Raw genomic sequence first — 24,800 nt, 5'->3', positions numbered from 1 at the left:
AAGCAGGTTTCTTACAATATGTTTGAATTTTCCTGAATGAAAAAAAAAACACACTTTCACAGTCATGCCTCATACACACGATCGGACATTCCCACAACAAAAATTTTCCGACGGATGTTGACTCAAACTGGTCTTGCATGCACACGGTCACACAAATCTTGATGGAAATTCCAAACGTCAAGAACGCGGTGACGTACAACACGTACGATGAGCTGAGAAAAATGAAGTTCAATATCCAGTGCGGCTCTTCTGCTTGATTCTGAGCGTCGGAATTGTGTACACAAGATCGGAATTTATGACAACGGATTTTGTTCTCGGAAAATTTGAGAACCAGCTATCAAATTTTGTGTGACGGAAATTCAGATGGAAAATGTCCGATGGAGCCCACAACAAGCTCCCATCGAACATTTTCCGTCGGAAAATGCAACCGTGTGTACGGGGCATTAGAATTTTGTTTGAGGAAAAAATATTATATTGTGTTACTTCAAGTTTTCTCATCCCTATGTTCCAAAATGAACCACTGACCATTAGGAAATGAACATCCTGAAAACAAAAATCTTTGAACAATTGTGTGGCCAGCTTTAGTTCTTAGGCTTTCTCATGAACCTGTTGTGAAACAGCAGGAATATCATCCCAAATATATTATACTTGAGCACAATACACATACTGTACATTGTTAATTCGTAAAACCTTCCTAACTTATGACCATGTACACACACACATTTATGAGGGCCCATTCACAATCTAGCAATTTGAGCATGTTTTGTAAACAAGGGCCAATTCTGCCACACTTCCAAATCATGCTAAAATCGCGGCTAAACATGCAATGTGCATTTGTGTACCATTAATTTTTAATGGCACCCCAAACAAGGTGCAATTTTGCCACAATAGACAAAATGTATGAAAATCGGGACAAAATTTGGTCCTTGAGCTTCTTTGGTGTGACGAACCCGCATAGGGCAGCTCATTCAACTGAATGGGCTGCTCTAGGTGTAACACTCAAAAACACATGTAAATTATGCAAAAAAAAATAAATAAATCGCGAGTAGGAACATGCATTTCCATTACATGAAATGTGACCAGGGCCTAAAAGCTTAGCATCTATCCTTTAGTTAGATGAGTGCAGATTGGTGCAATATCCCATCAGAACAACCCAATGAGAACATATATCAGCAAACTGATAGCAAGAAAAAATAAATCTGAATTAAACCTGTGTTAGGATATGAAATACATATAAGAAATATATATATATATATATATATATATATATATATATATATATATATATATATATATATATTATATATGTGCTAATAAAAACACAGAAAAAAGTCCAAAAAGGTGTCTATAAAGTCCAGTATAGGATGAAATAAAAGGTAGGTGGAAAAAAAAAAACCCAAATGGTCCTTTCCAGAATGAAATCCCACACTATAATCAGCAGATGATAAGGAATGCCGGATGGCCGCTTACCGGAACCGTAGGACCTCTGTTACGGAGGTCTAATGGGCACAGACAGGAGGAAAACCTCAGACGAGGGCGGTAGATTCAAATGTCCATCCGGTTCCTCTCCTCCAACGGCACAACCTAGCTCCGCTATGCTCCGTGGGATCCACGCTGGCGAGCAGGAATGGGGGCTGACCTGTATTACTTTCTCTGCCTTCCTGTAAATTTCCCTTTTTTATTGATTTGTATTATGACCATGAATACAGCAGTAGTCTTTACTTGCTCAGGGTGTCCTGTGCTTGGCAGAATGACATCTGAGTTCCAAAGGCTGGCTCACAAGAGAGGAGTTCCATACATAAGGGAGATCCATAAACCCACACTGCTTGGCAGACTTGTCATTTGGAGTAGTTTCTGACTGCTTTCCACATGAAAAGAATTGACCTTTAAATACAGAATACATGTATTGCTACTTGATTTCATGCGTACAGTTTGTCAATACTTTGTCAGGTTAATCCAAATTTTTTCTCATGGGCATAAGTAAATGTCTTAATCCATTAAATGGATAGTAGCCTTGATTTCAGGGCCCAAATTAGTCAGGGTAGGAGAAACTTGGTGGAATGAATAGGCCTATTCAAGGGAAACGCATTGGACAAGGAGCTAGCATTGTGGCCTTTTAGAGCACAGACCATACTGCAGGCGGTTATGCTCATGCTATCGTGCTATTTTATCTAATTTTTTATCCGGATACCAGGCTGGAGGCAACACACACTTCATCTTGGGCCCTGAAATCAACAGAGGTCCTACGGTTCCGGTAAGCGGCCATCCGGCATTCCTTATCTTGCTCTAATCTCTGCTGATTATAGTGTGGGATTACATTCTGGAAAGGACCATTTGGGGATTTTTTTCCACCTACCTTTTATTTCATCCCTTACTGGACTTTTTTCCGTGTTTTTATTAGTGTATATATATATATATATATATATATATATATATGTATATATATTTCCAGGGCTTTTTTTCTCAGACAATAGGTGAAGGAACTCCCCCTTTCCGAGTCACCCCTTTTCTCCGCCTCTACCCACCTCCCAGTACCGTCCCTTTTAGACAATATAGAACCAAGTATCATTTTGAGGTGCTAAGTAATTTGTATGGAATTTGGTAATGATATCAAGAAAAGCAGTAAAATAGATCCCCTGCAGCCAGCAACAATAGATCCCCATAACAACAATGGACCAACCACAACAAAATGTCCCCGCCAGCAACAATAGACTCCCGGTAGCATCAACAGATCTCTGCACAGCCAGCATTAATAGTCTGTCTGGCTGCCATCAACAATAGACCCCTCCCCCAACAGTAGATCTCTTTCAGCAACAACTGACCCACCCAGCAACAACTGACCCCCCCCAGCAACAATAGGTCCTCCATCAGCAACAATAGACCTCCTCAGCAACAATAGACCCCCCTTGCAAAAATAGATCCCCAGCAGTTAGCATTAATACCCTGCAGCACACCCCAGCACCCCTTGCCATTATATACAGTCAGTCCAAGAGGTGCCGGAACTGCGTTCCCCCACGTTCCCGCTGAAAAAAAGCCCTGTATATTTCTTATATGTATTTCATATCCTAACACAGGTTTAATTCAGATTTATTTTTTCTTGCTATCAGTTTGCTGATATATGTTCTCATTGGGTTGTTCTGATGGGATATTGCACCAATTGGTGTTCCTATTCTGCACACATTTGATTTTCTTTTTGTTTGGGTTGCGCATCTACTTTCTTACATTACACTTCCAAGCTGAATATTCCATTTTTTTTAGATTGCAGCACCGTCACCTGGATACTAACATTCACTGCATCATATTCATATATATATTTTCATATATTGTTTTCACCAATATTCTTTGGGGGTAGCGCGGATTGACCACGTTACACATATCCTTTGGTTAGAACATCACATTTTTGAGAGTATGCCAATTTACTTCACAGAACACATAATACCCCTTGCCTCACAAGAGCAAGAAATCAGATTTAGAATTCAATACCATTTTGAAAATGTTTTTACACCATTTAGTACAGGATAATTTCTGTAGGCAAATAAATGTATCATTACAATAAATTACACAGGGCCTAACTAGAAATCTCACAGGTTGGGACCACCAGAGGAAATCTGAGTGGGGGCCCAACTCCTAGAAGTGTCTGCAGCGCTTCCCTACAAATAGTGGGTGTAGATTACTGTGAATGGACATGAAAAGGTTGTGTTTTTAGGGGCATGTTTCGTTGGTGACAGGCCTACACATTTTTTACAATGCCACATAGTGCATTATAACATAAACTATAATTCACTGGGGTTGATTTACTAAAGTAGGAGAGCATGTTCTCTTAGCAATCTGAATTTTCACTTTGTAATAGAATTTTCTCTTAGCTTATTGAATACAGTGAAAATTCACTTTACAAAGAATACCCAATTATGTACAAGAAAAATAAAAAACATTTTTTCTTGTACGTAATTGGATGATAGAAGTCACAAGAGCTTTACCTAATTTACTAAGCTGAGGGGAAATTTCACTGCAAATTGACAGTTACCTAGGAAGTGCATATCATGCCACCACTAAAATTATATCAGCCAATAGGAATGTAACACTGCAAAAAAACACATTATGCAATACAGCCATAGTTGTGTTAAAATCAAATCACAACATGACATTATGCATACATCCTTTAAAGCGTAACGCCACTTTTGTTGAGAAAAAAACATTCCCCCTGGATGATCTATGTGCATTGCAAGGATTATAACAACCTTTGTTGCAGATTCCTACCTTTTGTTATTCTGAAAAAATCAATGTGTGTGTTGTCTGTGCCTCTGTTCTGAGTGAGTTTAATGGGAGTGGTTTCATAATTATCAGTCAGCTGTGGCAGCTGCAGGGCACTAATGAGGAAGCTGCTGGGCCTGTATCCCTTTAGACATGTTCCTATTGGAAATATCTCACCAAAAATGACATTTGTGTTGCAGGGGATGCCTGAAATCTGACTCTGACGTATCTTAGGCAGACTTTTGGGAAAATTGGTGAGCCAATCACACAAGCAGGAAATTATGTTTCTGAGGAGTGGTCAGTACAGAACAACTCCATGTAGTCCTATTGCATTGCATATATAGAAATTTACAGAGGCTGCAGATTGAAAAGGAAATGTAATTTTCAATTACAATATGACTTTTATCGCAATTATGCATCCTATATTATTTTTTCTTTATTTGCTATTTTTTTCCCCTCATGAAAGTGAAGTTACGCTTTAAGTGTGGCTTAAAGGAGCATAGTAAAAATAGTCTGGGATGTCTTGCATAGTATAGAATAAGGTGTAGAAATGGGAATAAAAAGAGAAAGGTGCATTAGTGATGACCGTGGTTGAGTCCAACCCATAGTCAGTGTTCCTGTGGCTCTCCTGTGAGTCAAACTGAGCCAGCATGGCTCTATAGCACAATTGTATTTGCATCTATTTCCCCCATCATCACCACTTGATTTTTTTTAATAAAATGTCTCAACCACTTGCCATTTTCCACCTTTTTAACAACTCCCTTTATCACTGGTGGGCAGTTGTCTATATTGTACACATAATGATATCTCCTAGATACTGGTGGCCTTCACAAGTCCCTCCGATTTTCACACTTGTTCATAGATAATCAGTGTACATCTCCACAACAATGAAAGCCCTGTGTATATCAGTGGCCAAGGGAGGAAGGTCAGTCTCCAATAAAAGGCACTTTACTGGTTGGAGTAAGCACCATTAAATTGGTAGTAATGGCATGTAAACTGGTATCTTTAAATATTTTATTGACGCAAGCTTCCTATTCTTTCACCAAGAGCAATGTAAATGCACTTTCATAATGGTGGTCAGTGAAGCAGTGCACAGTTATGCTGGTGGTCAATAGGAGGATAAATGTTCCTTTACATTGATGGTTTGTGGTAAGAAGAATTTCCTCACACATTGGTGGTCAGTGGCAGGAAGAATGCCGTCTTACATTGGTGGTAAGTGGCAGGAAGCATGCTTCTTTACATTGGTGGTCAATGACACCAAGAATGCCCTCTTACATTTCTAGTCAGTAGCAGGAAACATGCCCTCTTCCATTGGTGGTTGTTAGCTGGAAGAATGCCCTTTTACATTGGTAGTCAATGGCAGGAAGAATGCCCTTTCACATTGGTGGTCAGTGGCAGCACAAATGCTTTCTTACAGTGCTGGTCAGTGCTGGGAAGACCTAATAAATTGGTGATTGGTGGCTGCAAGAATACCTTCTTACATTGGTAGTCAGTGGCAGGAAAAATGTCCTCTTACATTGGTGGTCAGTAGCAGGAAGAAGGCCCTCTTACATTGGTGGTCAGTGGCCTTAAGAATGACCTAGTCAGTGGCACGAAGAAAGCCTTCCTACATTTGTGGTCAGTGACAGAATTGTCATTGGGAGGAAGAAAGCTTATAAACCTTAACAGTCAGTAGTCAGACATTTAGGTAGTTAAGAAGAGGAAACTTTTAACCTTAAAGTGATATTAAAGTCATTTAAAAAAAAAAAACATGTCATACTTACCTGCTCTGTGCAGTGGTTTTGCACAGAGCAGCTCCGATCTTCCTCTTTTCGGGTCCCCCACTGATGCTCCTGGCCCTTCCCTTCTGCCAAGTGCACCCAGAGCAAGCAGCTTGCAGTGGGAGCACCCGAGCAGGCTCGCTCCCAAGCCGCAGCTCTGGGTGTCCATTCACATATAGAGCCGTGCCTCTGCCTCACCCGCTCTCTCTCTCCTCATTGGCTCACTAGCTGTGATTGACAGCAGCGGAGCCAATGGCTCCCACTACAGTCTCAGCCAATGAGGACAGAGAGTCCCCAGAGAGCCGAGGCACTCGTGCACATCGCTGTATCGCGATATGGCTCAGGTAAGTACTAGGAGGGGCTGGAGGGAGGCTGCGACACAGAGAAGGTTTTTTTTACCTTCATGCATAAAATGCATGAAGGTAAAAAACCTTGAGCCTTTACAGTACAAACACTTTAATTTTTCACAAGTGAATATGCGCTTCAATTACCCCAGCACATGATTGGGGCTTCATATGAAACATTCCTTTACCCTGTTTGCTAAGTGAACTGCTAAGGCCTCATGTACACTGCTGCCGCTAAACGGACGTTTAGGAGCAGTTGGGCATTTTTTTCAACTGCTCCTGAACTCTCCTCAATGTTATCTTATCAGTACATATACACAGGGTCGTTTACAGTCGTTTCTAGGCAATTGAGTTTAGAGACTTTTTTTGGAACGCAAAAAAATGGGTTCAGAAGCTGAATTTAGAGGCATTTCAAGCGACAAGTGCTTCTAAACGAGGCTAAACGCGGTAATTCACATTTAGCCAAGTTTCTTTTACAGGCGTTTTTCATTTTTGCCTATTTAAAAAAAACAATAAATTATATATATATCCGATTGAGCATGCATTTCACTTGCCTAAGACAAAACTGAAGGGAAAATGCCCCAAGAACAAGCAGGAACTGAAGAAAGTTGCAGTAGAGGCCTGGCAGAGCATCACCAGCATCTGGTGATGTCTATGCATTCCAGACTTCAGGCTGTAATTGATTGCAAAGGATTTGCAACCAAGTATTAAAAAGTGAAAGTTTGATGGATGATTGTCAATCTGTCCCATTACTTTTGGTCCCTTAAAAAGTGGGAGGCACATATACAAACTGTTGTAATTCCTACACCGTTCACCTGATTTGGATGTAAAATACTCTCAAATTAAAGCTGAAAGTCTGCAGTTAAACCACATCTTGTTTGTTTCATTTAAAATCCATTGTGGTGGTGTATAGAGCCAAAAAGATTAGAATTGTGTTGATGTCCCAATATTTATGGACCTGACTGTATAATAAATCATTTCCAGTAGCTCTGTAATTTAAATAACAAATCTCACATACAGGCAGTCAAGTAAATAAAAAATATGTAATTATTGCTATAATTGAGTTATAATCTTTATCAAATACTTGGACCATTGAACCAATGCCAGTATGCATAATTCAAACCAGAGGGGCCGCTGCGGAAATTGACAGTCTCTGAGGTAGTCAATGCTAGAAGAGTGATAGCTGTGATCTTTAGGGTTCCATTTGAGTTCTGTGTCAGTGGCTATGACCATTGTAAGTATGCATATTTCATACCTGGGGGGCTACTGGGGTAACACCTGGGGGGCTACTGGAGTAACACAGAACACCTTGTATTTTTTTTTCTTTTTACAAATACAAGGAGATTGAAAAAGGTGGAATTTGTAATGTCATCAGCTCTCCTCTCCACCTCGTCCAATCAGAGAACACTTTATATTCATTTGAAAAAAACACAAAGTAGTCTGTGAATGGTGACAGTTGCAAGTGAGCAACCACCTGTGGTCAGTGTGCAGAGATGAAGCTGCTCAGCACAGGACCCAGAAGATTGCAGCTATTGTAGTAACACTGATTACTAAAGTGATTGTGAACTACCCCAGTGGCCCCTCAGGTATGAAATATACATACTTACAATGGTTGAAGCCAGACCAATGTGAGTATGCAATAGAGATAATACCTGTAGGTCAGCTTTATATAAGATATCATCCCATAAACAGGATTGTGTTAGTGGATTCCACACATGAAATTACATTTAGGTAGTGATATTCCTCCTCAGATGAAAATATCATCTACCCAGTACAAGAAACTAATGTACTGATGCTGCTAGCTTGTAAGCAAGGGTTTGTACCCCTTTTAGAGAGACCCCCTCCCCTGGGTGGGCATAGTAGGTGGGGCTAGCTTAGTCCCTTTTAATTTAGAGCCAGAAGAGCCTGGGGCACAGGGTGATGGGAAGAGGCTACCCCTAGAATACTGCCATGTAAGTTTGTACCCTTTGGGGTAGGCCTGGTATAGGCTCCATTAGAGAACCCACCTAAGAGACAGCCAGAATGAGGAAACTGGAGCTGGTCGGCAATCCTATGTTAAAGTTGAACCTTATCTGTGCAGGGTTATGGGTGGCGGAAGTAATGAGGCAGCGGCAAAGTTGTGTTTTGACCAACATTGTACATTCTGTTCCTGCTGCAGTAAAATGTTAAAAAGGCTGAACGTGTGGCTGTTCCTCTATTTCTGGAGATGGGCATCAGGCCAGGAGAACGTGATTAACCAGGTGGAGTTTCTCCATGTTACAGGTGTGTATGTACCCTATCTCATTCCTGTGTAAGAGCATGGTGGGAGGAGCCCTTGGGTAGCATGGTCGTTACTGGCGATAACTTGAGGCCCTGCTAATAAGCTGACCTAAGTAAACTATTACCACCCTAATACCCTTAGCAAAAAAAACATTATCCCTATATTTTCCAAGTTAGACATGGAAAATAAAGGAATAATGTGAGAGCATTTGCAAATCATGGTGAAAAAAAAATGAAACAAATCAAGGGGTCAAATTAAGTTTACAAACTACCAGTAATTTATAGGGAAGTAACAGTTTGGGGTTTTTTTTGCACATAATGTGTTTATGGTACATTTTCTGTTTTGTGCATTTAGTAGATTTGTATAGGCATAAATGTAAGCATCAATTCGCACATTTTATTTTGCACAATGGCAGGCTATAACTTACAGCACCCATTTACTAGTATTGACTTTCTATGTTCCTGCCCACTCTGGTACCACAAAGGACAGCATTGTGTGTATGTCTGTGAGAAAGGGAGGGCTTGGTCAATGAGGAACCCAGCACGCTAAAGAATCATGTGCAAATGTTGGAGAAACAAGAGAAAAACATACACAATAAAAACAAAGTTATGTATACAGTCTTACAATGGCAATATATTTTTCCTTCCATTTCTCATTTTGCTATTTTACTACCAAAGTGGTTTTGTAAAGACAAGACCAAACAAATAATTTTAGATGTCATACCTGGATATTACAAAATTAGAAAAATATAATTGTTTGAGATCCAGGTTAACAACTGAAACCAATCAGTAAGCTTCTAACACTATCCAGCAACTGTGCTAAAATAAAAAAAAAAAAAACATTTTTTTTTTCAAACTTTTTTTTTCAGTCAGTTATTATCTGCACAGAAAGTGATGGAACATAGACAGCCATAGAAGGAATCAGAAGTTTGAACCCTTTCCCACTCTATTAGAAAAAATATTTACTGTTGTCCATGCAATGAAATCTTTCAAAAGGGAACACAACAAAAATACAAATTCAACAGGGATCCTAACTCATCCTCAATGCACCCAAAACTAAAAGAAAATTATAACTGAAATTAGACCTTAACCACTTGCCGACCAGCCGCCGTCATACGGCGGCAGGTCGGCACGATCCCGTGAGCTGTCGTAGCTATACGTCGGCTCCTTTAAGCGGGATAGCAGGCGCGCGCCCCTGCACTGGGGGGGGGTGTGTGCCGATGCTCGTGACCGGGAGCGTTCGTGTGCACGAGAGGCAGAACAGGGACGTGTGTGTGTAAACACACAAATCCCTGTTCTGAGAGGAGATGCAGATTGTGAGTTCCTAATAGCTAGGAACCATGATCTGTCATCTTCTATAGTCAGTCCCCTCCCCCTACAGTTAGAACACACAGTCAGGGAACACAGTTAACCTCTTGATCGCCTCCTAGTGTTAACCCCTTTCCTGCCAGTGACATACAGTAATCAGTGCATTTTTATAGCACTGATCGCTGTATAATTGTCAATCGTCCCACAAATGTGCCAAAAGTGTCCGATGTGTCCGCCATAATGTTGCAGTCAAGATAAAAATCGCAGATCGCCACCATTACTAGTAAAAAAAAAAAATAATAATGCCATAATTCTATACCCTATTTTGTAGACGCTATAACTTTTGCGCAAACCAATCAATATACGCTTATTGAGATTTTTTTAACCAAAAATATGTAGAAGAATACATATTGGCCTAAACTGAGAAAAAAAATTAGCTTTTTTTTTTAAAAAAAAATTGGGGATATTTATTATAGCAAAAAGTACAAAATATTGTGTTTTTTTCAAAAGTGACGCTCTTTTTTTTCAAAAAATAAAAAACGCAGAGATGATCAAATACCACCAAAAGAAAGCTCTATTTGTGGGAAGAAAGGACGTCAATTTTGTTTGGGTACAGTGTCGTACGACCGCCCAATTGTCAATTAAAGCGAGGCAGTGCCGTATCGCAAAAAGTGCTCTGGTCATTGAGCAGCCAAATCTTCCGGGGCTGAAGTGGTTAAAGCTGAATTTCCAGATATGACAATTTTTACATAGTTTGGACCAGTGTAAGTATGTATGTACCTGTCAGGGACTTGCTGGCCATAACAGAGCAGATGTGCAGAGGCATGTCCGTGGGTTTGGACGAACGCCTATGCACATGAGCGCTCGCGCACATGTGCGCACGCCCATTAGGACTGGCTCCAATGGCAGTATATAAGGAGGGCAGATGCACTAGGGCCTTTGCTGTCTGATATGCCCCTGTATCCTGTTTCCATCATCAGTCATCTGATTGTACCCAGCCTTCCTGACACCTCTGATTCTCTCCATTCCTGACCTCAGCTTGTTTAACCTTGACCATTCTTATTGATATCTCTGATATACCTGATTCCTCTGTATCTGACCTGGCTTGTCTGACTCTGCACCAGTCTCCTCCCTTTGCTACACCTTCCACGTACCTGCATCCACAGTACCTGGCACCAGCAATCTACCTGCATCCGCAGCACCCCTGTGTCCACGAGTGCCTGCATCCACAGCCACCAACCACAGCTCCACTACCACTGCTGGCTGCTACTAGTGTCCTCCTGCTATGGAGAACACCGCAGGCACTCCACCCCCACCACGCTCTCACGGCCGCTGTTGCAAACTCAGTGGTTCCTGAACCAGAGCTGTACAAGAGCCCTTCCTCTGCTCATCCGGCTCTACAAGAAAGGTACGTGACAGTATCAGACAGCCACGACAGAGCCTGCAAGAGGACCCCCTCCGATAGAGGAGATTTGTCAACATCTCGCTGCTCTGACACAGGCCGACAAATCCCTGCAAGAGGGCTATACTCAGCTTGAAGAACGAGTACAGTCCCTGGCTACGCCACCCAGCTCTCCGACCAGACGGCTCCTTCACTGATAGTGATGATACTGCCACCCGAACCATGGGTCCCCACACCTGAACGATTCTCCGGAGATCAAAGCAAGTTCTGGGCCTTCTGCACCGCCTGTCAGCTATATTTTGCTCTTCAACCCCGAACCTTTTCCCTGGAAGCCACAAAGGTTGAATTCATCATCACTCTCCTGCAACGGAAGCCTCAGTCCTGGGCCCACCAGTTACTGGAGAGGAATGACACACTGGTTCAGGAGATGTCATCTTTCTTCAACACAAGTGCAGCTATACGATGACCACTAATGTACCGTTATGGCAGAAGCAGCCCTCCACGCACTTCAGCAGCCGAGGACTATGTTTCAGACGTTGGAGTGGGGACACTCAATGGAATGATGCTGCTCTACGACACCAATTCCATCTGGGCCTTTCTGAAAACCTCAAGTGTACCCAGTACCCTGGAGACCTTGATTACCCTGGCAATCCAAATCGACTGGCGGCTCTGTGAGCGCCAGGCAGAGAGGTTCACTCCATCCAACCAGCCTGTCTGGATGACCAAGAGCCCCAATTCCGGTTTGGCACACCCAGTCCAACCCAGCCATGACGCATACCAGCTCTGCCAGCTCGGCTTCCAATGAGACTGAATGGATGCAAATCGGATTGATATGCCCTGCCTTATCTCCAAAAGAGCATCTATGGTGCAGACAGAGGGAACTATGCCTATACTGCGGGGAGTCCAGCCATTACGTACACGCCTGCCTGGCAAAACTACATAAGTGCTCCATGATACCTCCAACCCATCTGTCAGCCTTGTCAAAACAAACACCTCATCTTGCTCTGCTCCTCTTTTTCAGCTTCTGAACGGAACAGTATGGGTCAACGCCATTATTGATTCGGGGGCATGCAGCTGCTTCATCGACCTAACCTTTGTCAACCAGCAGCACTTCCCATTACGATCAAAGACGCAGGAGTTGTCGGTATACTTGGCCGACGGATCCTGCATTAAGTCAGGGCTAGTCACTCAAGAGACAGGGCCCCTATCTGTGACTAAACCAGCTCAGCATAAAGAGCTCCTCAGCTTGGATGCTATCTCATCTCCACTGTTTCCCATCATTCTGGGCCTTCCCTGGCTCCAAGCTCATAATCCCCAGATCGATTGGATCACTGAAGGAATCAAGTTTCAGTTGCAATACTGCCAAGAACACTGCTTCCCCAGGCCCTCTGAGATCGCAACCCAGTTGTATGGACTCCCACCCGGAGACAAGTCAGCCTGTACCCAAGGCCTATGAGGAGTACCAAGACGTGTTCAGTAAACAGGGGGCAGACACGCTGCCGCCCCATAGACCATATGACTGCACCATAGAGTTACTCCCTGGGGCCGAGATCCCTTTCGGGCGTATCTTTCCCCTATCCGAGAAGGAACAAGGGGCACTAAGGGAGTATGTGGATGAGAATATCAAGAAAGGATTAATCCGTCCGTCCGTCCACATCTCCTGTAGGGGCTGGAATCTTTTTTGTGACCAAGAAAGACCAATCCTTGCAGGCCATGTGTCAATTACAGAGAACTGATTAATATCATGGTTAAGAACTGCTACCCTCTTCCCTTGATGCCTGAATTATTCCACAAGTTAAGAGCAGCAACAATTTTCACCAAACTGGACCAAAGAGGAGCGTACAACTTGGTTCGCATCAGAGAAGGGGATGAGTGGAAGACAACTTTTCGCACCAGGATCTTTGTCTTTTTTTCTGTCCCCTACAGGGAGTGTTTTCCCCAACGTGTGATCTGGTTCCACCCAACACTCCTGGAACTGTGAAATGCCAAAGAGTCTTATGGAGGCTGCAGGACCTGACCTGAGGAAATACTATACATGTGAACATATGGGAGAATCTATCCATTTTTCTGTATGAAAATACCTTCCATGGAGACCACTATCCTAATGACCGCTTGAGGACTTGGCTTACTCGTCAAAGGTCTCCAGATCTTATGTTTTCAACTTTGGCATTCGCCAATCCAAGCTTGTTTGACTCATAGGACGTACGTCCTTTTAAGTTCAAACCATCTGGTAAGCCTTCATCCTACCGGTGGCGGATTACTCACCTTCACATATTGCCTCATCATCTGGCCACTATTTTGATGTCTTAATGATGTTATGAACACTTGGCGTATGTCCCTTTAAGGGCCATTTGGTTTCACCACGTTTTTGGTTTTGCATCTCACCTATGGACTTTATGTTTATTTATTTTTTCCCTTTGAATCTTTTTCATACAAAATCACTGTGTATTCATTCAATTAGAGTTCCACATTGTTTGTATTGATCATTGTGAGACCTATCCAATGAGCTTTGTTCACTTGAAGTTTTAGCGCTGCACTTTTACCTCTATTACCACTATTGCCCCGTACAACCGGTCGGACATTGATCGGACATTCCGACAAGAAAATCCATGGATTTTTTCCAACGTATGTTGGCTCAAACTTGTTTTGCATACACACGGTCGCACAAAGTTGTCGGAATTTCCGAACGCCAAGAATGCGGTGACGTACACCACGTCCAATGAGGCTATAAAAGGACAGTTCAGTACCAAGCGCGGCACCCTTTGGGACGATTCGCGCTTTTTCAGATTCGTGGTTTTTAGATCGTATTTCTGCTGTTCAGTTTGTGCTTGTGGGTTTGTATCTGGTTTTCAGTGCGTGCAGCGAGTTACCATTGACTTTGTCATTGTGTTCTTGTTCGTTCGTTACTAATTTTCAGGTCGCTCTTCACAGGCCTCGCTGTTCTTCAGTGCATTCTGTTACTTCGTTCTGACCAGCTGACCGTTTTCTAGCCATGTTGCGTGTACTTACTCATCGTAGAGTTTGTGCTCTGCGGGGGCTTGGTGTTGGGGTCCTCACTTTGACACAAGCCCAGTCCATGAACAAGGCGAGGAGGAGTTCATGGACCAAGAATTGGTTGCTCCAGCGTGACCAGTTCTGTCACATGCCTTTGCTCCGTGAGATCCGTGAGAATAATCCTGACAATTTCAGGAACTTTCTCTGGATGACGGACCCCGTATTTCACCGTTTGTTGGCTTTGCTGACCCCTTATATCAGCAGGCAGGATACCTGCATGAGGCAAGTCATCACTCCAGAGCAGAGGCTTGTCGCCACCCTGTGGTACTTGGTGACGGGGAGGAGCCTGCAGGACCTTAAGTTCTCGACAGGCATCTCCCCACAGGCTCTGGGGATCATTATCCCGGAGACCTGTTCTGCCATCATCCAGGCCCTGCAGAAGGAGTATATGAAGGTAAGATTTTTATCCTTTAACATCACATGTTATTGTATTTAATGTTTGTTAATATATTGTATTTCTTTCCTCGTTCCCTAATTACCATGATTGCAATATGCTGTGAATGTCCCCTTTGTCCTCATGCATGCTGGATTTTTATGTAATTTTTTGTCCTTCATACATATTTGCCTTCACTTACCTCCCCAGCATGCTCTCCTGGGCCTATAAGAAAAAAAATTTTTGACTCGCGCTTGAAACAAAGAAAAAGGGGGGGGGGGGGTAACGTGTATAAGGCTGAAATATCCCAGCCTGTTGAATATATGTGTCAGGTTGGGAGATGAGTCCCACCTCCCCTTAAAAATTGTGTGACCAATAGCAACTCAAATTAATGCATAAAAACAAAGAAAAAAACACTTAAAATTGCAAAATAAGTAAGCTAATTTGAAGAAAAATATAATATAAAAATATATAAAAAAAGGGGGAAAAAAGTCCATGTACAGAAAACACCAAAATGTGCTGTGATTAAACCAAAAAGTGTCCAATTGTATATAGTCCTAGATGTGTGGGTCCACCACCATGAATGAAGTGCCTGGCCGCTTACCGGAACCCCATGACCCCCCGTTACAGAGGGTCTAAATGGGCATTGATGTCCTGCTGCTTCCGACAACCTGGGGACCCGAAGGGAGACTGGATTGGAACCTCTGGAGTTGGTGGTACTGTAAAAGCTGTGTCACAGGCAAAGCTCAGCCCTCAGTGGAGTATAAACGTCATATAGGGGAAAACAGAAGAAGGCTCCCATAGTGTAAAATCACTCATGTTTATTTAAAAAATAGTAAACACTCACATTAAAAAAGCACTTGTCCTCTGATGAGAGGCAGTCTGTGACACCGGCCGGAGTGTACACAGGCCGCCCGTCCTACTGGAGTACCAACGACCCTACGCTGCGTTTCGCAAGAAATTGCGTCTTCCAGGGGCACGGGCGGTGCATCGCGTCACCTCCCTTAAATACAGTAAATGAAGTAAAAGAGCCTCGCTCTGGGTTCTCCCTGGCCCGGACGTCCGTGTGGAGCGCAGGGAATTAGACACAGGGGCGCATGCGTGCCCTGTATCACGGCCCCGATCACGTGATATGGCGTCGGGTCATAGGTAAGAGAGAAAGCCAAAACGAAAAATAAAAACAATCTCAATGCGCGTGCGCACTATGAATCTTGAATCGTGTCATATGACACTGTGTTGGATGTGCAACTAAATGACCTTACTGCGCACGGGCAATAGAAACCAAACACGGGGGGGGGGAGGGGGGGGGGAGGCGGACGGGAGACGTCAGTGAACGATAACTACTTATTGGCCTCCCACGTCAAGCCTTACTGAAAGGGGAAAGCCGACCCTCAAGACAAGGTCCGCACTCCGCCGCACCGACATACGTCCGCACTAAGGCGGACAAACCACAAATTATAAAGCCTCCAAGTGGTGACACACATAAAAAGTGAAAAAAGAGGCCTTTGGGGACATTGAAAAGGAGGGAAGGGAGCCTCCAGTGGTCAAACTAAATATTACTTACAAAAGAGTATTGTCCCCATGTAGATGCTTAAACATGAAGATGAAATATAAAAAAAATAATGTGAAAAAATTGTGTAGAAATATAAATAAATAATATATAGGATTGTTCCGTGGATCTAAGTGTACTGTAAATATATTAGTGAAAATAGTATGTTAGTACATACTAACAAAAATAATTAAAAAAAGGAAATTGATATAAATATATATGATGTATTAATACATTCCGTTAAAAACACATCCGGTGATCCAGATATGTGAACCCAGAGCGATGGCTTTAACAATGGATTCATAAATACAGCATAAATATGTTGCATGATCAAATATTGTATACCGTTACAACTCAAAATAAATTAGGCGTTATTAATAAAGGCGTTTACGTCGGTGTCGACGTTCATGCCGAATGGCACATAACTTTTAACTTTATATATCCAGGACATCTCTAACTTAGAGATCTCCCTGATAAGTGAACTACCTCGCCAGTGGGGCTTGTACTTGTCGATTCCTACAAAAAGTGTTTTTGAGGGGTCTCTACTGTGGACCTGATCATAATGTCTGGAGACAGGGTGTTTATCATAACCTCTTCTAATATTCCCTACGTGTTCATTTAAACGAACACGTAGGGCCCTTTTTGTCCTCCCTATATATTGAAGCCCACAGGGACATTGTAGGAGATAAACCACCCCTTCAGAGCTGCAGGTAATAAAAGGTTCAATAATATGTGAACGTCCTGTGCTGGTAGATGTAAATGTTGTAATACGTCTAGATCTATTGATATTAAGGAAACACACTTGACATTTCCCACATTTATAGAACCCTGTCAGATTTTGAAGGAAAGATCTGGTTCCTTGTGGGGGATCTTGGACTGAAGGTGCTACTCTACTTCCCAAGGATGCTGCTCCCTTAAATATCACTCTAGGGTTAGGTGGTAAGATGGTCTTAAGAGTTGCATCACTACCAAGAACATGCCATAATTATTTTTGTTAGTACGTACTAACATACTATTTTCACTAATATATTTACAGTACACTTAGATCCACGGAACAATCCTATATATTATTTATTTATTTTTCTACACAATTTTTTCACATTATTTTTTTTATATTTCATCTTCATGTTTAAGCATCTACATGGGGACAATACTCTTTTGTAAGTAATATTTAGTTTGACCACTGGAGGCTCCCTTCCCTCCTTTTCAATGTCCCCAAAGGCCTCTTTTTTCACTTTTTATGTGTGTCACCACTTGGAGGCTTTATAATTTGTGGTTTGTCCGCCTTAGTGCGGACGTATGTCGGTGCGGCGGAGTGCGGACCTTGTCTTGAGGGTCGGCTTTCCCCTTTCAGTAAGGCTTGACGTGGGAGGCCAATAAGTAGTTATCGTTCACTGACGTCTCCCGTCCGCCTCCCCCCCCGTGTTTGGTTTCTATTGCCCGTGCGCAGTAAGGTCATTTAGTTGCACATCCAACACAGTGTCATATGACACGATTCAAGATTCATAGTGCGCACGCGCATTGAGATTGTTTTTATTTTTCGTTTTGGCTTTCTCTCTTACCTATGACCCGACGCCATATCACGTGATCGGGGCCGTGATACAGGGCACGCATGCGCCCCTGTGTCTAATTCCCTGCGCTCCACACGGACGTCCGGGCCAGGGAGAACCCAGAGCGAGGCTCTTTTACTTCATTTACTGTATTTAAGGGAGGTGACGCGATGCACCGCCCGTGCCCCTGGAAGACGCAATTTCTTGCGAAACGCAGCGTAGGGCTGAGCGGTGTCTTCGCGTCATCTCCCTCTGTCGTTGGTACTCCAGTAGGACGGGCGGCCTGTGTACACTCCGGCCGGTGTCACAGACTGCCTCTCATCAGAGGACAAGTGCTTTTTTTAATGTGAGTGTTTACTATTTTTTAAATAAACATGAGTGATTTTACACTATGGGAGCCTTCTTCTGTTTTCCCCTATATGACGTTTATACTCCACTGAGGGCTGAGCTTTGCCTGTGACACAGCTTTTACAGTACCACCAACTCCAGAGGTTCCAATCCAGTCTCCCTTCGGGTCCCCAGGTTGTCGGAAGCAGCAGGACATCAATGCCCATTTAGACCCTCTGTAACGGGGGGTCATGGGGTTCCGGTAAGCGGCCAGGCACTTCATTCATGGTGGTGGACCCACACATCTAGGACTATATACAATTGGACACTTTTTGGTTTAATCACAGCACATTTTGGTGTTTTCTGTACATGGACTTTTTTCCCCCTTTTTTTATATATTTTTATATTATATTTTTCTTCAAATTAGCTTACTTATTTTGCAATTTTAAGTGTTTTTTTCTTTGTTTTTATGTATTAATTTGAGTTGCTATTGGTCACACAATTTTTAAGGGGAGGTGGGACTCATCTCCCAACCTGACACATATATTCAACAGGCTGGGATATTTCAGCCTTATACATGTTAGCCCCCCCTTTTTCTTTGTTTCAAGCGCGAGTCAAAAAATTTTTTTCTTATTCGATTTTTTGTATGTTTGTGTCATACTGTCAGAAGAAGCCGTCGTTCCGGTCCGGTCGTTTTTTACGTATTCCCGGCGGAACGGCGTTTCGGCGCATGCGCGTTCGCGGCTCAGCGTTACGGCGCTCACGCACGCGCACTGGTGCACACCCAACGTGATTCCCTGGGCTGCCTATAAAAGGCGCTCAGAGAGTCAAACAAATTGCTGGTTTGTCTCAGCTTCCTGTATTACCTGAACCTGTCTCCTGAACCTCTGCTTGACTACCCGTTGTGACCCGGATCTGCCTTTTGGACTTCTCTTGCCTCTCTCCTGGACCTGACCTCTGCCTGTTAATCGGATTCCCACCAATCTCCTGTGTTTGACCCTCGGCCTGTTACCTGGACTGTCTCCTGTCTCCTAGCCTGACCTCCTGCTTGTACCTGGACTCTCTTGATCTTGTCACCTTGCCTTGCAGATCCTGCAGTACCATAGTACTATCCCTGTGTTTGATCCCCTGCCTGTACCTGCCTACCAGTACCTGCACAGCAGCTCCTCTCTATCAAGACCTCACCAGCAAGTCACCTGCGGTCCATTGGGGAGCTTGTGCCTCTTCGTGCCGTTCACTCCCTGTCCCAACTCCAGGGGGCGGACTGCGCTTAGTCGCAAAGGCAAAACCGCTCTCGGCATCTCGGCCTCGGTGAGTACCATCTTTGTGACAGTACAAACCAGCCATGTCTGAGGCCGACAGAGCGCGTTCCCCATTGGAGATCCTGTGTCAGCAGGTCTCGGCCCTCACTGAGGCCGTCCAGAAATTGCAAGATGGTTACGCCCAAATTGATGGCCGCCTTCAGCAGCTTTCCGGACCATCTCCAGCTCCTGCCGCAGCTTCTGCACCTCCCAGTGAAGCATCCTCTCCTCAGATGCCAACCAGTCCCACTGTGGTCATGGCAGCTCCAGAACCTAGGGTTCCCATACCAGAGCGTTTTGCTGGCAATCGCAAGAAGTTCAGGGCTTTTAAAAACGCTTGCTCTCTGTATTTGGCTCTGCAACCCAGGACCTTTTCGTCAGAAGTGGTAAAAGTTGGGTTCATCATTTCTCTCTTAGCCGATGAACCACAAGCTTGGGCGCATACCCTAATGGAACAGAGGAACCCTATCCTGAATTCAGTAGATACCTTCTTCGAGGGTATGGCACAACTTTACGACGACCCCCAGCGCACGGCCACGGCTGAAACCTTATTGCATAACCTGAGCCAAGGACGAAGGCCTGTAGAGGACTATATTGTAGAGTTCCGGAAAAGTTCAGCTGATACTGGTTGGAATGAACCTGCCCTTAAATATCAGTTTCGTCAAGGGCTGTCTGAAGCACTGAAGGATGAACTGGCCAGGATCGAGACCCCTGATTCTTTGGAAGACCTCATCCAAATTACCACTAAATTGGATCGTCGCATGCGTGAGCGACGCACAGAGCGTTTTCAGACTCCTCGCCCTACTTGGATGATGCCTAAACCGACTCCTGTCCATCCACCTTACACAGCTCCACCGGTTCCTGCCACTCCTGAAGTTGAACCAATGCAGCTTGGTCTAGTCCGTGCCCCACTCACTTCAGAGGAAAGACTACGTAGACGCCAGGGCAATCTGTGCCTTTACTGTGGGGGTTCTGGACACTTTCTCCGTTCCTGCCCTGTGAGACCCAGTAAGTCCTACCTACGGCCTGCTATTAATCAACAAGTTACCGGTTCTTCCCAGCCTTACGTTACTCTTTTTGTCTCTTTACAGCTTCCGGAAAAGGAGGTTCACCTACCCGCCATAATTGACTCTGGAGCGTGTAGCTGTTTTTTGGATATCTCATTAGCCGCAAGCTTGCATGTCCCTTTGATCACGAAGAGCCAAAGTCTACGGATCCACCTTGCCGATGGGTCTCTTCCCCGCTCTGGGCCCATCACGCAGGAAACCAGACCCATCCTTACCACTACTGATACTGGCCACCAGGAATACCTCCGCTTCGATATAATTTCTTCTCCAATGTTCCCTATAATCCTGGGACTCCCATGGCTTCAAGCCCACGAACCACAGATCAACTGGAATAAGAGAGAAGTCTCTTTCTCATCTCAATATTGCTCCAGACATTGCCTTCTCCCGGCCCCAGCTTCTGTTTCTACCATTTCAACCATGTCTAACAATCTGCAACATGTACCCGAAAGCTACTTAGAATTCAGAGATGTATTTGATAAACAACAGGCAGACTGTCTACCACCTCATCGGCCTTACGATTGCCCCATAGACCTGTTGCCGGGTGCGGAAATTCCTTTTGGCCGCATTTTTCCTTTGTCCGAAACAGAATTAAAGGCTCTTAAAACGTACATTGACGAAAATCTTGAAAAAGGGTTCATTCGCCCCTCTTCATCACCGGCTGGAGCTGGTATTTTCTTTGTAGAAAAAAAGGACGGATCCCTCCGACCTTGTATCGATTACAGGGAATTAAATAAAATTACCGTCAAGAATCGGTACCCGCTTCCTCTCATCCCGGAATTATTCCAACGCTTCAGATCTGCCCGCATCTTTTCCAAACTAGACTTGCGTGGCGCCTACAATCTCATCCGGATCCGAGCAGGCGATGAATGGAAGACTGCCTTTAGATCCAGGTTTGGACACTATGAGTACCTGGTAATGCCGTTTGGACTCTGTAATGCCCCGGCCACGTTCCAACACTTAGTGAACGATATCTTTCGTGAATATCTCGATAACTTTCTAGTAGTCTACCTTGACGACATTCTCATTTTTTCAGCCACCATTGAACTCCATCGGGTACATGTCAAACTGGTTCTCTCAATTCTCAGAAAACACAAATTATACCTCAAGGCAGAGAAATGTGAATTTGAGAAGACTACAGTGCAATTCTTAGGATTCATCATTTCAATTGACGGCATTGCAATGGATCCCCAGAAGGTCAAAGCAATCCAGGAATGGCCAGCTCCTGTAGACAGAAAAGGGGTACAACGCTTCTTAGGTTTCTCCAATTTCTACCGGAGATTTATTGTAGGGTTTTCTACTATCGTGGCTCCCATTACTCAACTGACACGCCAGCATAGTCGTTTTCAATGGTCTTTGGAGGCTCAGGAAGCATTTTTAAAATTGAAAGCACTATTCTCGTCCGCACCAGTCTTACGACACCCGGATCCAGCTTTGCCTTTTATTCTGGAAGTTGATGCCTCCGAGACTGCTACTGGTGCCATCCTTTCCCAGAGACAAGGGCTCAAGGCTCTATTACATCCCGTGGCTTTTGCATCCCGGAAATTAAGCATTCCCGAGAGAAACTATGATGTAGGCGACAGAGAGTTACTGGCCATTAAATTCGCCTTAGAGGAGTGGAGATATTTGCTGGAAGGGGCGTCCAATCCTATCATGATCTTTACTGACCACAAAAACCTGGAGTACCTGCGAACTGCTAAACGTCTAAGACCCAGGCAGGCCCGATGGGCCCTCTTCTTTTCCCGATTTAATTTTCACATATCTTATAGACCAGGTACAAAGAAGGGAAAAGCGGCCGCACTTTCAAGGATGTTCCATGAAACTTCCCAGGTAACAGAGCCAAGTACCATTTTGTCTCCTCAGAATTTCATTCTAGTTACTCAAGGAGACCTAATGTCCGCAATCAAATCCACATCCGCTCAATGCTCTGAACCCCAAGTATCTTCTATGGAGAAACATAATGATTTATTTTGGTCTCATGGAAAAATCTTCGTCCCGCTGGAATCTAGGCTCCTAACTCTACAGTCCTTTCATGACCACAAGCTAGCAGGCCATTTTGGGTCACAAAAGACCATGGAATTGATCTCACGTTTCTTTTGGTGGCCAGGCTGGAGACAAGATTGCAAAGACTATGTTTCATCCTGCATCCCGTGCCAGCGCAGCAAGGGCTCAAATGCAAAGTCATGGGGCCTGCTCAAGCCCTTGTCTATCCCTGAACGCCCATGGGCGGAAATCTCCATGGACTTTATTGTGGATCTACCTCCATCGGGGGATTTACAACTATCTTTGTCGTAATTGATCGGCTCTCAAAGATGGCACACTTTCTGCCTATGGTGGGTACCCCCTCTGCCTCTGCTACTGCTAACATTTTTTTTAAAGAAATTATCAGGCTTCATGGTACCCCAGTGAGCATCACCTCTGACAGAGGAGTTCAATTTACTTCTAAATTTTGGAAGGAATTATGCAAGACCTTGGAAATAAAAATTTGCTTGTCTTCTGCTTATCATCCTCAAAGTAACGGCCAGACGGAGAGGACAAATCAAACCCTGGAACAATACCTCCGATGCTTCTGTTCAGATTCCCAGGATGAATGGTCCTCCCTTCTACCATATGCAGAATTTGCATATAACAACTCCATCCATTCCGCTACCAACCAGACACCTTTTTGGTCCAATTTTGGATTTCACCCCTCCTTTCTTCCAGTTTCCATTCCTGAATTGTCTGTCCCTGCAGTGCAGGATCGAGTAAGCTCTATTCAGTTAAATTTTCAAAAGATCAAAGCAGCGATGCAAAAGGCTCAGGATGACTACCAAAAGTACTACAACAAGGGAAGGAAGGAGAACCCGGCCTTTAAGGTAGGCGAAGAAGTGTGGCTGTCAACTATCCATCTCAGACTGCCAATTCCCTCCCGGAAACTGGGGCCGAAATTTATAGGTCCTTTTAAAATAAAAAGGGTAATCAACCCCGTCGCTTTTGAATTAGCTCTTCCTGATGCTTACAAGGTGCACCCAGTCTTCCATGCATCCCTCTTAAAACCTATTTCTCCCAGCCCTTTTCCTGACAGAGAAAAACCTCCACCACCTCCAGTTCTAATCAACGGAGAAGATGAATTTGAGGTAGAAAAAAATTTAAATTGCGGGAAAAATGGCAGACAGCTACAGTATCTAATCAAATGGAAGGGTTATCCTTCTGAGGATAACTCTTGGGAACCAGCCAGGAATCTACATGCTCCTCAACTTCTCCAGGCTTTTCACCGAGAACATCCAGAATTGATGTCAACCTTGGGTGTCCAGAGGCCACCCCTCGGGGGGGGGGCACTGTCAGAAGAAGCCGTCGTTCCGGTCCGGTCGTTTTTTACGTATTCCCGGCGGAACGGCGTTTCGGCGCATGCGCGTTCGCGGCTCAGCGTTACGGCGCTCACGCACGCGCACTGGTGCACACCCAACGTGATTCCCTGGGCTGCCTATAAAAGGCGCTCAGAGAGTCAAACAAATTGCTGGTTTGTCTCAGCTTCCTGTATTACCTGAACCTGTCTCCTGAACCTCTGCTTGACTACCCGTTGTGACCCGGATCTGCCTTTTGGACTTCTCTTGCCTCTCTCCTGGACCTGACCTCTGCCTGTTAATCGGATTCCCACCAATCTCCTGTGTTTGACCCTCGGCCTGTTACCTGGACTGTCTCCTGTCTCCTAGCCTGACCTCCTGCTTGTACCTGGACTCTCTTGATCTTGTCACCTTGCCTTGCAGATCCTGCAGTACCATAGTACTATCCCTGTGTTTGATCCCCTGCCTGTACCTGCCTACCAGTACCTGCACAGCGGCTCCTCTCTATCAAGACCTCACCAGCAAGTCACCTGCGGTCCATTGGGGAGCTTGTGCCTCTTCGTGCCGTTCACTCCCTGTCCCAACTCCAGGGGGCGGACTGCGCTTAGTCGCAAAGGCAAAACCGCTCTCGGCATCTCGGCCTCGGTGAGTACCATCTTTGTGACACATACATAGGACTCTGCAGCATAGATGGTTACGATTTTCTTTTGTTGCGCAGTTAATTTGACATTTTTTCTCTCCTGGGCCTATATTCACCTCGTGTAGTCACTTAACAATGTATTTTGTCAGCTTCATAGTAGTGCTTTACCCTAAACACCCCCTAAAATGTGTAAAAATGTGATTTGTGCTTGAAATTCAGGCAGAGTGCCTGAGGCTTTTTTTTGGGTCCCAAAATCATTTGGAACCCTCCCTCCCCCCCAACTGCTAACTCAGCT

The sequence above is a fragment of the Aquarana catesbeiana genome, linkage group LG07 (assembly GCF_042186555.1).
Source record: "Aquarana catesbeiana isolate 2022-GZ linkage group LG07, ASM4218655v1, whole genome shotgun sequence".
Classification (NCBI taxonomy): domain Eukaryota; kingdom Metazoa; phylum Chordata; class Amphibia; order Anura; family Ranidae; genus Aquarana; species Aquarana catesbeiana.
This window is presented reverse-complemented; position numbering follows the sequence as displayed.